The 14,790-nt window shown below is 35.8% G+C and overlaps 1 long non-coding RNA gene across 1 annotated transcript in view; it reads left to right on the top strand.

Moving 5' to 3' along the window:
• The window catches only part of LOC309656905, a 260,350-nt gene that overhangs the window by 86,540 nt on the left and 159,020 nt on the right, over positions 1-14,790 (top strand). The window lies entirely within an intron of this gene.

Genomic DNA, 14,790 nt, shown 5'->3' on the forward strand with positions numbered 1-14,790 from the left:
AAGTGTTCATATTCACACACATGTAGCTGATTCTCCCAATTTGAATGTATTTGAAGTTATAGCAAGTGAATTGTTTGAGATACAGTGTTTGAAAATCTAACATTAAATGAGAAATTTGATGTCTCATGTTAGCATGAAATGCTGCCATTCCGCGGAGGAAAGAAGGAAATATACAGAGTTTGTTGCTAGCATGTACCAAAACTGGGACCTAATTTCCTTGCATTTTTGTTCAACGCTGTTCCAGTTGGAGGCATGAAGTGAGCTGGATGCGTCATCTGAGGATGGCAGCTCCACAGGCATCCACGAACCTGCTAAAAGGCTTTGCATGTGTTTGTTTATTTTTGTGATTGTATTTCTCAGTTTACAGATGCTTATCCAGAACCAGCTTTCTACGCTGGCAAGCAAAAATGGATATACTTCAAATGAGTGTGTTCTAGTCATATTGACATACTTCAGTGGGATATTAAAAACTATTGATGAAAGTGGGGGTCAGGGAATCTGGTGATTTTAAAAGGATAAGTACTAATCAGATATACTTGAATAAAATCTGACTACTGCTGAATGGATAATGGAATTAAATAACTGAGTGATAGAAAGTTATTGTGTAATATGAAAGCAATTTGTTATGGGAAAAGGTAGTGCCCATGTGTTAGAAGTGTGACTATGCAAATTAAGGAAAACATACTTTTCCTCTTCTGATCTCTGGCAAGCATATGTAGGCATAGCGAGCTTTCTCATATCATGTCCTCATTCCTTTTGGTTCATTTACGTTATTGTATAGACATAATCGTAAATAAGACTAAGCAACTATAAGACATAGATAGGCATACATCAGCAGCAAATTTATGTACAGAAATGTTAAGAGGCTGGTTTCCTGGGGTGAAGATTTCCACAGGTTGGAAGGAAAATGCAGAGATAATAGGGCAAACTGGATGGACCAGCTGAAACATCTTAATAAAAACTTGGATAGTACTTTATTTTATAGCAGTACACTGCTTTGTCTCACGTTTCTCATTTGTGATTTATTCTGTGATGTGAATCTTTTTTCTGAAATTTGTTAAGCTCTTGTTTTAGCCCTTCCACATGCTGGTCTCAGTTTTTCCTCCCAATTTTGTCCTTCAACATCAGCTCTGCCATCCCCTTCTCCATAAAAATGGATCTGATTAGTAGTTTCTTGACTTCTAACTTAGACCATTTCTGTCACTCATAAAATTTCTTCCCTTCTCTACCCTACTATATTTATTTAAGCCTTAGATGGACCGTATCCCATCTTTGTGGAATCTTCTGAGAACTCTGGGCAGAATTGACTTATCTATTCTCTGAGTCCTCTACCCTGACCTTTTTTAGAGTGTGTGTGTAGTGTAGTGTGTTAATGGCCTGTTAGTGTGTTTGTTTTTTATTGCTGTCGTAACAAATTACCATGTATTTAGCAAAAACAGCACATTTATTATTTCGCTATTTGGTATGTCAGAATTTAAGGCACATGGTGGTAGTTTCACAGGTGTATACTTACCCCCAAATCATTGAGTTGTATACATGAAATATGCACATCTTCTTACATGTCAATCATACCTCAATAAAGTGGTGTAAAAAATAGTTCAGGCACAGAGTGACTCATCTGGTTTTCTGCTTAGAGTCTCCCATAGCCAATATCAAGGGGTCAGCAGGGCTGCATTCCTTTCTGAAGGCTCTGGGCATGAATTTGCTTCCAGGTTCATACAAATCGTTCACAGAATTCAGACCCACAGAGTGGCCGTAGGACTGAGGTTGCCATTTCCTTGCTGGATGCTGGCCTAAGGTCTTTCTCAGCTTCTAGAGGCCCCTGTGTTCTTTGGTGGTTGGCCTCATTCCTCCATCTTCAAAGGTTGAGTCCTTCTCAAGCTTTGTATCTCTCTGACTTCCTCTTCTGCAGCATCTCTTCTGCCTCCAGTCAGAGAATTTTCTCTGCCTTTAAGGGTTCATATGATTAGATTGGACTTACCTGGATAATTCAGGATAATGTATCTATTTCCAGAACCATAATCTTGTTTTCATATCTTGGCTATTGTGAATAAGGATGTAATAAACATGGGAGTGCATATATCTCTGCTAAATCCTGTTTTCATTTCCTTTGGGTATATATCCAGAAGTGGAATTGCTGGATCATATGGCAGATTTATTTTTAATTTTTTGAGGAGTCTCTATGTATTTTTTCTTTTTTTTAGTTGAAGTATAATTAATTTACAATGTTGTGCCAATCTCTGCTGTACAACGAAGTGACTCAGTTATACACAGAGACATTCTTTTTTCATATTCTTTTCCATTATGGTTTATCACAGGATATGGAATATAGTTCCCTGTGTTATACAGTAGGACCTTGTTGTTTATCCATTCTCTATATGATAGTTTACATCTGCTAATCCCAAACTCCCAGTCCTTCCCTCCCTCATCCCACTCCCCCCTTGGCAACCACAAGTCTGTTCTCTATGTCTGTGAGTCTGTTTCTGTTTTGTAGAGAGGTTCACTGTGCCATATTTTAGATTCCACATATAAGTGATATCATATGGTATTTGTCTTTCTCTTTCTGACTTATTTCACTTAGTATGATAATCTCTAGTTGTATCCATGTTGCTCCAAATGGCATTATTTCATTCTTTTTTATGGCTGAGTAGTATTCTATCATATATGTGTACCACATTTTCTTTATCCATTCATCTCTCGATGGACATTTAGGTTATTTCTATGTTTTGGCTATAGTGAATAGTGCTGCTGTGAACATAGGGGTGCATGTGTCGTTCTGAATTATAGTTTTGTATGGGTATATGCCCAGGAGAGGGATTGCTGGATCATATGGTAATGGTAATTCTATTTTTAGTTTTCTGAGGAACCTACACACTGTTTTCCATAGTGGCTGTACCAACTGATATTCCCACCAGCAGTGCAAGAGGGTTCTCTTTTCTCCACACCCTCTCCAGCATTTGTTATTTGTAGACTTTTTAATGATGGCCACTCTTATCAGTGTGAGGTGGTATCTCACTGCAGTTTTGATTTGAAATTTTCTAATAATTCGTGATGTTGAGCATCTTTTCATGTGCCTACTGGCCATCTGTCTGTCTTCTTTGGAGAAGTGTCTATTAAGGTCTTCTGCCCATTTTTTAAAATTTTTATTTATTTATTTTAACATCTTTATTGGAGTATAATTGCTTTACAATGGTGTGTTAGTTTCTGCTTTATAACAAAGTGAATCAGCTATACATATACATATATCCCCATATCTCTTCCCTCTTGTGTCTCCCTCCCACCCTCCCTATCCCACCCCTCTAGGTGGTCACAAAGCACTGAGCTGATCTCCCTGTGCTATGCCCATGTTTTGATTGGGTTGTTTGATTTTTTGTTGTTGAGTTGTATGAGCTGTTTGTATATTTTGGACATTAAGCCCTTGTGTGTCACATCATTTGCAAATATACTCTCTCATTCAGTAGGTTTTCTCTCTTTTTTTTTTTAATTGGTTTTCTTTGCTGTGTAAGAGCTTGTAAGTTTGATTAGGTCCCATTTGTTTATTTTTGTTTTTATTTCTATTGCCTTGGGAGGCTGACCTAAGAAAACATTTGTATGATTTATGTCAGAGAATGTTTTGCCTATGCTCTCTTCTAGGAGCTTTATGGTGTCATGTCTTGTGTTTAAGTCTTTAAGCCATTCTGAGTTTATTTTTGTGCATGGTGTGAGGGTGTGTTCTACCTTCATTGATTTTACAAGCTGTCCAACTTTCCCAGTGCCACTTGCGGAAGAGACTGTCTTTTTCCCATTTTATATTCTTGCCTCCTTTGTTGAAGATTAATTGACCGTAGGTGTGTGGGTTTATTTCTGAGCTCTCTGTGCTCTTCCATTGATCTGTATGTCTGTTTTTGTACCATTACTACACTGTTTTGATTATTGTGGCTTTGTAGTATCGCCTGACATCTGGAAGGGTTATACCTCCTGCTTTGTTTTGTTTCTTCCTCAGGATTGCTTTGGCAATTCTGGGTCTTTTATGGTTCCATTTAAATTTTGGATAATTTGTTCTAGGTCTGTGAAAAATGTCGTGGGTATTTTGATAGGGATCACATTAAATCAGTGGATTGTTTTGAGTAGTATTGCCATCTTAACAATATTAATTCTTCCAATCCAAGAGCATGGGATATCTTTCCATTTCTTTGAATCTTCTTTAATTTCCTTTAGTAATGTTTTATAGTTCTCAGCATATAAATCTTTCACCTCCTTGGTCAGGTTTATTCCTAGGTATTTTATTTTTTTGGTGCTATTTTTAAAAGGTATTGGTTTTTTGCATTCCCTTTCTGACATTTTATTGTTAGTGTAAAGAAATGCAACCAATCTTTGAATGTTAATCTTGTATCCTACTATCCATATGGTTTTCTATAGTGGTTGGATCCATCAACAGGTGAATGGATAAAGGTGTTACACACAAACCCACACCCACACACACACAGACACAGAATGGAATATTATTCAGTCATGAGAAAGGACATCCTGGCATTTGTCACAACATGGATGGACCTTGAGCACATACAGTATACTTAGTGAGATAAGTCAGCTAGGGAAACAAAAGTACTGTAGGATAACACTTATATGTGGATTCTAAAGAAGCCAAACTTAAAATCAGAGAGTAAAATGGTGGCTACCAGGAGATGGGGACTGGGGGGATAAGACAGACACTGTTTAAGGTGCAAGTTTGCAATGAATAGTAAATAATCCCTACAGATCTAATGAACAATACTGTATAGTGAATATAGACAATGATAGTATACTATAATCACCAAGTTTGCTGAGAGACTAGAACTTAATTATTCCAACCACTATAAAGAAAGGATAATTATGTAATATGCTAGAGGTGCTAATTATCACTACAATGGCAATCATATTACAATATATAAATGTACCAAATTAACATGTTGTACACCTTATATTTACACAATATTATAAGTCAAATATATTCATTAAAAACATTTTTTAAAAGGATCGGAATCTTAATTACATATGAAAAATCCCTTCTCAGCAGTAACCAGGTTAGCATTTGATGGAATAACTAGGGGACAGAGAATTCTTCCTATCACAGCCATTACCACACAGTTGGCTTCTATCCTTTATTACCTCGCTTTGGCCATGGTAGTATCTTTTTGAATTGTCTTTCCACACTCCCTTGGAGTTAGTGTTCTTGGTGTGAATTAAATTGTGCAAAGGAAATCCTTCATGTAGATTTGAAAAGTACGAGTTAGAGAAAGATGCTATTCATATAGTGCTATAGCGCCTTGAGAATCAGCTAGTAAAGTAGTTGTTATCCTGATGCAGATTTCAGTGTTTATTTCTAGCTTCCTAGGTGTCAAGAAACAGTGGGGGTTGCATTGGCTTCTTGATTTGACTCCATATTCCTTGATTTATGCTGAGTCTTTAGCTTTGTCTTGTTCAGGGTGCTACAGCAGTGGTGGCAGATGTAGGCCTTAATGAACAGTCCCCAGTGATGGTTTCAAAGGAAGTAGCTCCCCTGATGAGCCGGTTCTCTATTCTTGGAATCTTTTTAAGAGGCTCAGGCTTGAACATGCTTCTTTATTTCCTATAAGGTTTTATAAGAGCCTATTTCTCTGTGTTCTTCTTTATGCTTAAAACATAGCAATGGCTTATGGTTCCTGCACTGAACCCTGCCTGACACAGTATTTGATCCCAGGAATAAGTGCCACATAATAGATCCTTAAACTATGTGGCTTTGGTTTAGTGGTTAGGTAACAGATGTAGGGAAATGATGCTGCAAGTTAGGACCTTGTGAGGCTTTGGCCAAACATTTGTAAAATTGTCATCTACAGTGACCTGGAAGGAAAATGTTCCACAGTGCCTACAGCTTTGAGGGAAATTGTTATATAGAGCCGTAATGTTGGCATATCATACCTGTTTCTAGCTGTATTTAACAAAGTATTATATAAAAACCGACCATCTGTCACAGGCAAGAATTTTTAGGTGTGTAGACAGGGAGAGAAAGATATGGAAAGGTCCACAAATTTGGGGCTTCACAGCGTTAAAAAATCTATGGCTACCTCTGTGCCCAGAGAATTAGGTGTTAAAGCCAATCAAGTAAGCCAGTAAAATAAGACAGAGTTAACGTAATTGTTAAGTCCAGAAAAGAAGTTTGGATATGGTTATTGGCATATGGAACCAACTGCAAGCAGATAGATCAGATGCTTAATATATTTTGAGATAGTCATGTTACCAAAGAAACCATAAAAAAGCCTGTGTTTTTTCAATTTCAAAAGCAACCTTCAAGTTTCCAATGACGAGCTAGGAGAAAATAGACAGCCTCTAGGGAGAATCCACTCTCTAACATCCATTTCTTATATGTCCCCAAGGGATGAAGGAGAAGAAATACCTCTAAGAGGGCAAACCATGGCAACAGAAGAAACTGGAAAGGTGTTACTCTCAGAATGCTGAGGTACAATTTATATGAGGAACCCATTTCATTGCCAGGAAAGGAGTTTTGCAGTTCTAGCCCACCAGGATTTTTTTTCACTAGTGACCAACTATCACTGAGAATCCTTAATGCCTTTCCTTTTTTTGAATGGTAATTTTAATTATATTTATCTTGTTCCTATTCCTTCATGTATCTCTCAATTAAAGACTTTATTCTGAAATCACATAGGTAAAATGAATTATTTAAAACCTTAGTTTAAGTGTATTTAAAAAAATTCATTGGGAACAATGAATGTGATCAGTTTTATTTCTTAGTTATGTTTCTACATTAGAAACATTGCAATTTTATACTCAATTGCGTAATTTATACAATGGTTAAATTATCCATTTCCTAATGTAACCAACTTAGAGTTATGAATAAATTTTAATGAATGCCTTGAATTATTTTATGATTTTCATATTCTGCCAAATTTCTGCAGTTTGTGTAAATGATGCCAAATGTTTCCCCCTTATTCCCTAAATAATTAAGAAATAGCGATAAAGAGATCTAACCTTTAGGTGAATCCAAACATCATTAGAATGTAACAGAATTTTTAGCTATTTGCATATTAGATGATACCATCTTGATTATTTGTTGATTTTCACAAGTTAATTTTTTTGTCACAAACTGCAGGAATCAAGATGCAGTCTTTGATGCAGTAAGGGTAAATTGATAGGAGATTTTATACACCCATAACTTTTGGGAACTTGAAAAAACTTACTTTTATTATGGTGATGTCATACTCATATCTTTTTTAAAAATCCTTTAAATCTATTATAGAAGTTAATAAAAATAATATCTATAACATATTTATCAACTACAATGTTCTAGGCATTCTGTTAGGCATACTTAATATGTTATATATAATCTACCAGTACATAAATATTATTTCAAATAACATAGTAAAAACAATTTAATAATTTCTAGAGGTACAATATGAATCTTTAAAATGAAACAAACATAAAGAATGAGAGTGAATAGGAATGAGAAAACATTAGAAAAGATAAGAATGGTTTTTACTTGTAGAGAAAATACATTGTTTGCTTTTCTGTAAGGTACCACCGCATACATAGAAACTTGTGCAATAAACCCCCATGAGTTACAAAACACTATCAACATTTTGTCAATTATAATTTATCTATCCCCTCCAACTTTCTCCATACTCCTTTAAGGGAAAAAAATCTAGATGTCTTGATCACATCGCTAGGCCAAATTTAGTGAAGTGATACTTTATAGAAGGAATTGGTTGTCTCTATTTTCATATACGTAACGTGCAAAAATTTTGAGAATTTTTGAAGTTATTTGCCATTGAAATTCACCCTTTTTCTTCTTTCCTAGTAATTTTACAGTTAATTATAGTCAATATCCTTCCTTCTTCAGTGTTTACATTTGAATATTTCCTGTTGCTGTGGAGTGTGTCACTTGAACAGGAAAAGTCTCACTCCAACTCCAATCCTATGCTTCTAGAATCCCAGGAAGAGGGAAGCTCCACTTAAATTAAAGGCGTTCTACTAATTTCTTAGGAATTGGGGAGGTTTTCTCACTTGAGTAGGGTCAAAGGGTCTGAGTAAAAGTAAATATATGTATTTACTTTCAGTTTGCATTCCAATAATTATGGCGTAAAGGAAAGATGTTACTTCAACTTGTAAAATATATGTTTAGTTATATCAGTGATTCATTCATTCATTCCAAAAGATATTTATTGGAATCCTGCCAAATTACATGATCAAATACAGTTAATTTAACCATAGTTCATGTGCCATGTACTGCCAACTAAGTATGTTGAAAGATATGTATCACTTACTGAGCCAACTGACTAAATTAAAATTGGGGTGAAAAACTCTACAGATTCTATGATAATTCAGCTTCATTTTCCCATATTTTTGCTATTGAAACCTATGGCCACTGGTAAAACCCCAAAGGAGTGAGAGCATTTTCCTTTTTCCCTCTTTGAGTCTCAATTCAGGTTTATTCTTTAGTGAGAGGAAAGAATTTCTGATCAGCATACTGCAGCCTTGAGCACAGCTGGCATCTGCAATACTTTTGTGCATGTCCAAGAGCCATGCAGAGAAATGACATACCAGGGACTTAGACATGATTTCTCTACTCCCTGTAGAAGTCTGAACTCAGCACAGTGGCAGAGGGCCCAAAAGGGAGCTGAAGGAAAGTCATTTCTGCGCACATACGTAAATCTGCACCTGGGTTTTCATCACAAGATTTAGATTGGTCTAGTGTCTGATTTCTTGGATCGAAGTATCAAGTCATTTTTTTTTTTTCTGTAATTACTATTGTGACCATAGCATTTGCTGCAAGGATTGAATTCACATTACTCCCCATAGGCAAGTCTAAGGATTTGTTTATTGATGGTTGTTTAGAGAGGAAAAAAAAAATCCCTGTGCGTTCAGGATTGTGGTTTGTAAATGCTGTACCAGTGTCATTCATTGTTCTCCAGTTTCCCTGGTGAGGAAGAAATTTCATTTGAGTGTAATTTTGTCAGAGCTCTGGGAAGTGCATACCACTTCTGACATGTGAGACATCACAGCTCTGGGAAAGAGCTGATTACCAAGTCATATTTGTTATGGTTTTCCAGGTGGCTGGGTATTTCTAAAGCATCCTGCCTCTCATACAGCTGTACTCACACTGTTTCTTTAGAAGACTGAGTCTACACTACACAACAGCAGGCAAAGAAATGCTGCCATTTATATAGAAAATTTATGCTTCATAATAAGGAGAATCAGAAAGGCAGTAGAGTGCAGTAGTTCCACTCAGTGGTTACATTGGATTATCCTTGAACCATTCATTCTTCCAACAGTGTTATTGTGGATAACTTACTAAATGTTTAAAGTCTAATTTCCATAATCTGTAAAATGGGGTTACCAAGACCTCCCTCATAGGCATCATTTTATACTGTTTAAAGTTTTTTCAATGTATGTAAAACATTTATCTCAGTATCTGTCACGTAATTACCTTTCAATAATTAGTAGTTCTTACTGATGCATTACGTAGTTCTAAAATGTTTCAGATCTGGCATAAAATCTAGTTATGTATGCTGAAGAAATAAGAAATTTATAAGGATTTGGAATACCTATTCATTTCCTTTGTAAAGCCAGTTTCCACTCATTTGCATTCTTCATTTTTCAGGAAAGGGGTGTATCATATCTGTAGTCTGTATGGAGCATCGATGCATTCCATGCACTGGTCTTTTTCAAATAAAAACCTTACAGACAAGGGGAAAATTTTTGTTTACTTCTTCTGCTCAAATTGCAGGCTACAGTTACTTTTAAATTACTCCCTTTGATAAATAGAAGAGCAGATTACTAAAATTTTAGCAAAGAAATGCACCACAGAAAGATCCTTTTTGACCAACCTACTAGAGAAATGGAAATAAAAACAAAAATAAACAAATGGGACCTAATAAAACGTAAAAGCTTTTGCGCAGCAAAGGAAACCATAAACAAGACGAAAAGAGAACCCTCAGAATGGGAGAAAATACTTGCAAACGAAGCAACTGACAAAGTATTAATCTCCAAGATTTGCAAGCAGCTCGTACAGCTCAATATCAAAAAAACAAACAACCCAATCCAAAAATGGGCAGAAGACCTAAATAGACATTTCTCCATAGAAGATATACAGATTGCCAACAAACACATGGAAGGATGCTCAACATCACTCATCATTAGAGAAATGCCAATCAAAACTACAATGAGGTATCACCTCACACCCGTCAGAATGGCCATCATCAAAAAATCTACAAACAATAAATGCTGGAGAGGGTATGGGGAAAAGGGAACCCTCTTGCACTGTTGGTGGGAATGTAAATTGATACAGCCACTATGGAGAACAGTATGGATGTTCCTTAAAAAACTAAAAATAGAACTACCATACGACCCAGCAGTCCCACTACTGGGCATATACCCTGAGAAAACTATAATTCAAAAAGAGTCATGTACCACAGTGTTCACTGCAGCTCTATTTACAATAGCCAGGACGTGGAAGCAACCTAAGTGTCCATCAACAGATGAATGGGTAAAGAAGATGTGGCACATATATACAATGGAATATTACTCAGCCATAAAAAGAAACAAAATTGAGTTATTTGTAGTGAGGTGGATGGACCTAGAGTCTGTCATACAGAGTGAAGTAAGTCAGAAAGAGAAAAACAAATACCGTATGCTAACACATATATATGGAATCTAAAAAAAAAAAAAAAAGGTTCTGAAGAACCTAGGGTCAGGACAGGAATAAAGACGCAGGTGTAGAGAATGGACTTGAGGACACAGGGAGGGGGAAGGGTAAGCTGGGACGAAGTGAGAGAGTGACATGGACTTATATACACTGCCAAATGTAAAATAAATAGCTAGTGGAAAGCAGCTGCATAGCACAGGGAGATCAGCTCGGTGCTTTGTGACCACCTAGAGTGGTGGGATAGGGAGGGTGGGAGGGAGACGCAAGAGGGAAGAGATATGGGGATATATGTATATGTATAGCTGATTCACTTTGTTACACGCCAGAAACTAACACACCATTGTAAAGCAATTATACTCCAATAAATATTTAAAAAAAAAAAAAAAGAAGTAGGAGCTTTATTGAAGCAATCACTGAAAGATCAGATCAAACCATTTGTTAAATTGCTATCATTACTATTAGTTTTGATATGTTGACATATAGTTTAGGGTGTCTGGAACTTGACTTTATTGATGGGGTTAGTGGTAATTTACTTTCACAGCACCTTGCTTGTTCAATGAATTTAGAACTAGAAAGCTTACATTTGCTTCTGTAAACCTGTAAATCCGTGTGAGTGTTTAAACGTTGAGCACTTAAATACAATTAACTGACTGGCAAGAATTTGGCCAGCTTTGATTTCAACAACCATATTTATTGTGGGTTTCCAGTTGGAATTGTACTGTATCATACTGAATGGTATCGATCAAGTCAGTTGGGTGATTGGCATGAACCCTCTGGAAATAACTCACCTCATACCCAGCTTTTCTTAATGCTAGATCGTTTATCATTGTGTAGCATGGATATCTGGGATTATTTTGCTTCTTTTTTAAATGATAGACAGTACTCTATTTAAATGAATAGAACAGTTAGAGGAAATTATCAAACTTTCCTCTCAGATAATCTGGGAGGTCCTTACCAAAATTACTGATCAGTCCTGAATAAGGAGTAAGTAAATGTTATGGAAATTATGATTTAAATTATATAACCAATCGTTATTTCAGATTTGAAGTCTAATGTAAATGTAGTATCAAAGGGCGAAAGGAAGGATCAGAATTTCACAGAAAAGTAAACAAATGAGCTAACTTCAAATAATGATTTTATTAGTTTCAATTACTTAATATTTGAATATTATATTTCACCAAACCATTTTATAGCCTATTGATACATTGGGGAAATTTAGAGAATATAGTTGCTGATCATCTTCTTTTTGAAAAAAGAAAATCTGGAACTTAAATCCTCATCTTCAACTTGGAGAATATAGTGCCCAACTCATAGGATTGTTGAGTGTTAAATGAGAAAACACAGATCAGGTGCCTGAGAGATGGGTACAGAGAATGTTATTTTTCTTTTTCCATTTCCACTGTTGCACTTTATCCTTAAAACATCAGGGTTCATATTTTTTTAATATTTACCTCATCACCCAAAATGAACACTACACCAAGAAACAGAAGTGAAAACAACAACAACGACAACAAATGTGGTGGGTGATTAAAGCCCAAAAGAAGGTAACTTATGCATAGAAGATACAACTGAACTTCCTCCTGAGTATACAACTTTCCCAGCTTGAAACACTTTCATGAATGTAGTTCAGTTTTACATTAATAAAAAGTAGAGAAGGCAAAGTTAAATTCAATTTAAGGGATTACTAGAAGAGCATACATCAGACTGAACCTAATTTTAATGCTAGAATGTACCTGTGTCCAGATAAGTTTTCAGATTTTAAGGATCTCCCCTCCCTTCAACCAGTGATTATTTGATATTAGGATTTAGGGACATTTTAAGACAGCCCTGCTAAATTTTCAGCAGAGGAAGGTTGAGTAAGAAATAGACTAAGAATCATTTTAAAGCCTGGAGGACATCAATCATAATTTGTTCTAGTAATTAAATGATTTTTATGCTTTCTTTAAGGAAGCACCATAGAGGCTAGAGTCTATAGACTATGAGGGTCTACAGAAAATTCTGGGCAACCTACAACTGCCCAAAGGTGCTCAAAGGTAGACTGGGCCAGAACTGGGTTTAGAGTACAGTGGATCCCCAGGCAGTAAGGGAGGACCAGGGCTGACAGGCAGGAGGAAGCCTGATAAACTTAAAAAGCTGACTCAGGTCCCTTTTTTTTTTTTTTTTAACTGATTTATTTCACTCGGGGACTTCTCAGAGCTTTAAAATGCAGCTGGGTATTGTGGATTTCCAAGAAGGGAATCTAGGATGCTATACTACCTAAATTTGACCACGAAATGATTTTATTTTCTGAATGCCTATTAATGTCTTATAGAATTAGTTATTCTTTTTTGGGACACAACTGTTAAAATATGGACCTAAAAAGTTCAAAGCCCCTTAAGAGAAATCCTTTCTACATCTTCTTGGCCTCTTGATGCTCCTAAAACTGGAGGAGATTTTGCACCTCCTTGGGGATCCCAGTGAGATATGAGCCATAATTAAATGATAGCAACATGAAAATAAATATCAATGTATTAATAAAATATCTAGTATGAATATAAAATCTATCTTTCATCATTCCTATGGATGAATTCAAGTGGAATACACTATCAGTCAGTCAAGTCAGCTTTATAAAATTGATGAGGTACTAAGAATAGGTTTGACTATTGGTTGAATTATGTTTAAAGAAAACAAGAACTAAGTTGAAATATGCCTTAATTGTCCACTTGCATCTTTTTAAAACTTATACATTCCTCACGGATATATAAAAAGTAAGATAATAAGACAGTTTTGAAATAAGTATACTATATTTTCCCTGAGAAAACTATGTATATATGCATATCTCTATCTAAATGTCCTTCTATCTATACAATTTTCAGGAAAATTTAAGGACATGACATCAGTTTTATTAAAGGACATTTAAACTGAAGTATGTGGAGCTATTTGAATAATTAGAACAAAAAATTATTCAGAATTTCATTTCAAAATATGGGCAGTTGTTTTGGTTGTAAGAGAATAATGCTCTGGAGGGCTGAGTGGCCCTGCCAGAACCGAACACATTTGAGAAATCTCAAGGGAAGCTTCATCCTCCAGAGATTTTCCGTTTGCTTTTCACTTCAAAGCAGTCAGGCTCAGCATCTTGATAATAAGCCAATGTGAACATCCAAACATCTGTGGTTTCTCTCTTCACGTACTCAGTCCTTTTGTCGGTATGTCAGAACATGGCAATGTAAATCATAAAGACAAGATTGCCCTTTTACTTATGTTTTAACTTCACATCCCTCGCAGAGTCAAATGATCATATTTATGTTACTTGTCCATGGAATTAAAGAAATAACTATTTAAAGCTGGATGGGATCATAGAATCTGATTTTGCTGCTTTACAGAGAATAAATGGGGGCACGGAAATGTCCAGGAACTTGCCTAATGCCACACAGTGGGTAAGCAGATCAGCTCCGGTCCTGTCTCATGTGTCCCTCTTCTCTCCTGTCATCTGCTGCTTACTGGCCGTCTGCCTTCACAGCAGCACTGTGCCAGGCTCTGTGCCAGAGGATGCTAAATTTGAACATGATGTGATCCTGTTTTGTCCTGGAGTAGCTAAGGGTATATTTTTTCACCAAACGTTTTTGAGTGGCATAGTAAGATCATTTATTTATAATGATTAAAATTCAAAGAGTTTCATATATATGTTTGCTTATGCAAGAACACAAAGGACATAGAGTTAAAATAATTTTGCTAGTGTATAATGTCTAAAGAATTAAAGTAACTTAAGAGTGATTTTTTTCCAATTTATTTTTTTGTTGAAAATGTTTAATTGGATGGATTTGTATCTGTATCTATATCATCTGTATCTATATCCATACCCATTATCATTAGTCTTTCAGCCATTTGAGAGCAAGCTGTAGATGTAATGCTTCTTTACTCCTAAATCCTCAAGTGCGAATTTCCCCTAAAGGAGTATACTTTTTTCATTACTGCATAAAACCCTCTGAATAGGATAACCAATTTTTTAGGTCAACCCAGGACACAGTCATACAAGATCAAAATTTTTTATGTAATGTATAATCAGTAAGTATATACATGCATATTTTTTTTTAAAGATTGATTGATTGATTGATTATTTTTTTTGGCTGTGTTGGGTCTTCGTTTCTGTGCGA

The sequence above is a fragment of the Balaenoptera physalus genome (genome assembly GCF_965194825.1).
Source record: "Balaenoptera physalus genome assembly, chromosome: 3".
Classification (NCBI taxonomy): domain Eukaryota; kingdom Metazoa; phylum Chordata; class Mammalia; order Artiodactyla; family Balaenopteridae; genus Balaenoptera; species Balaenoptera physalus.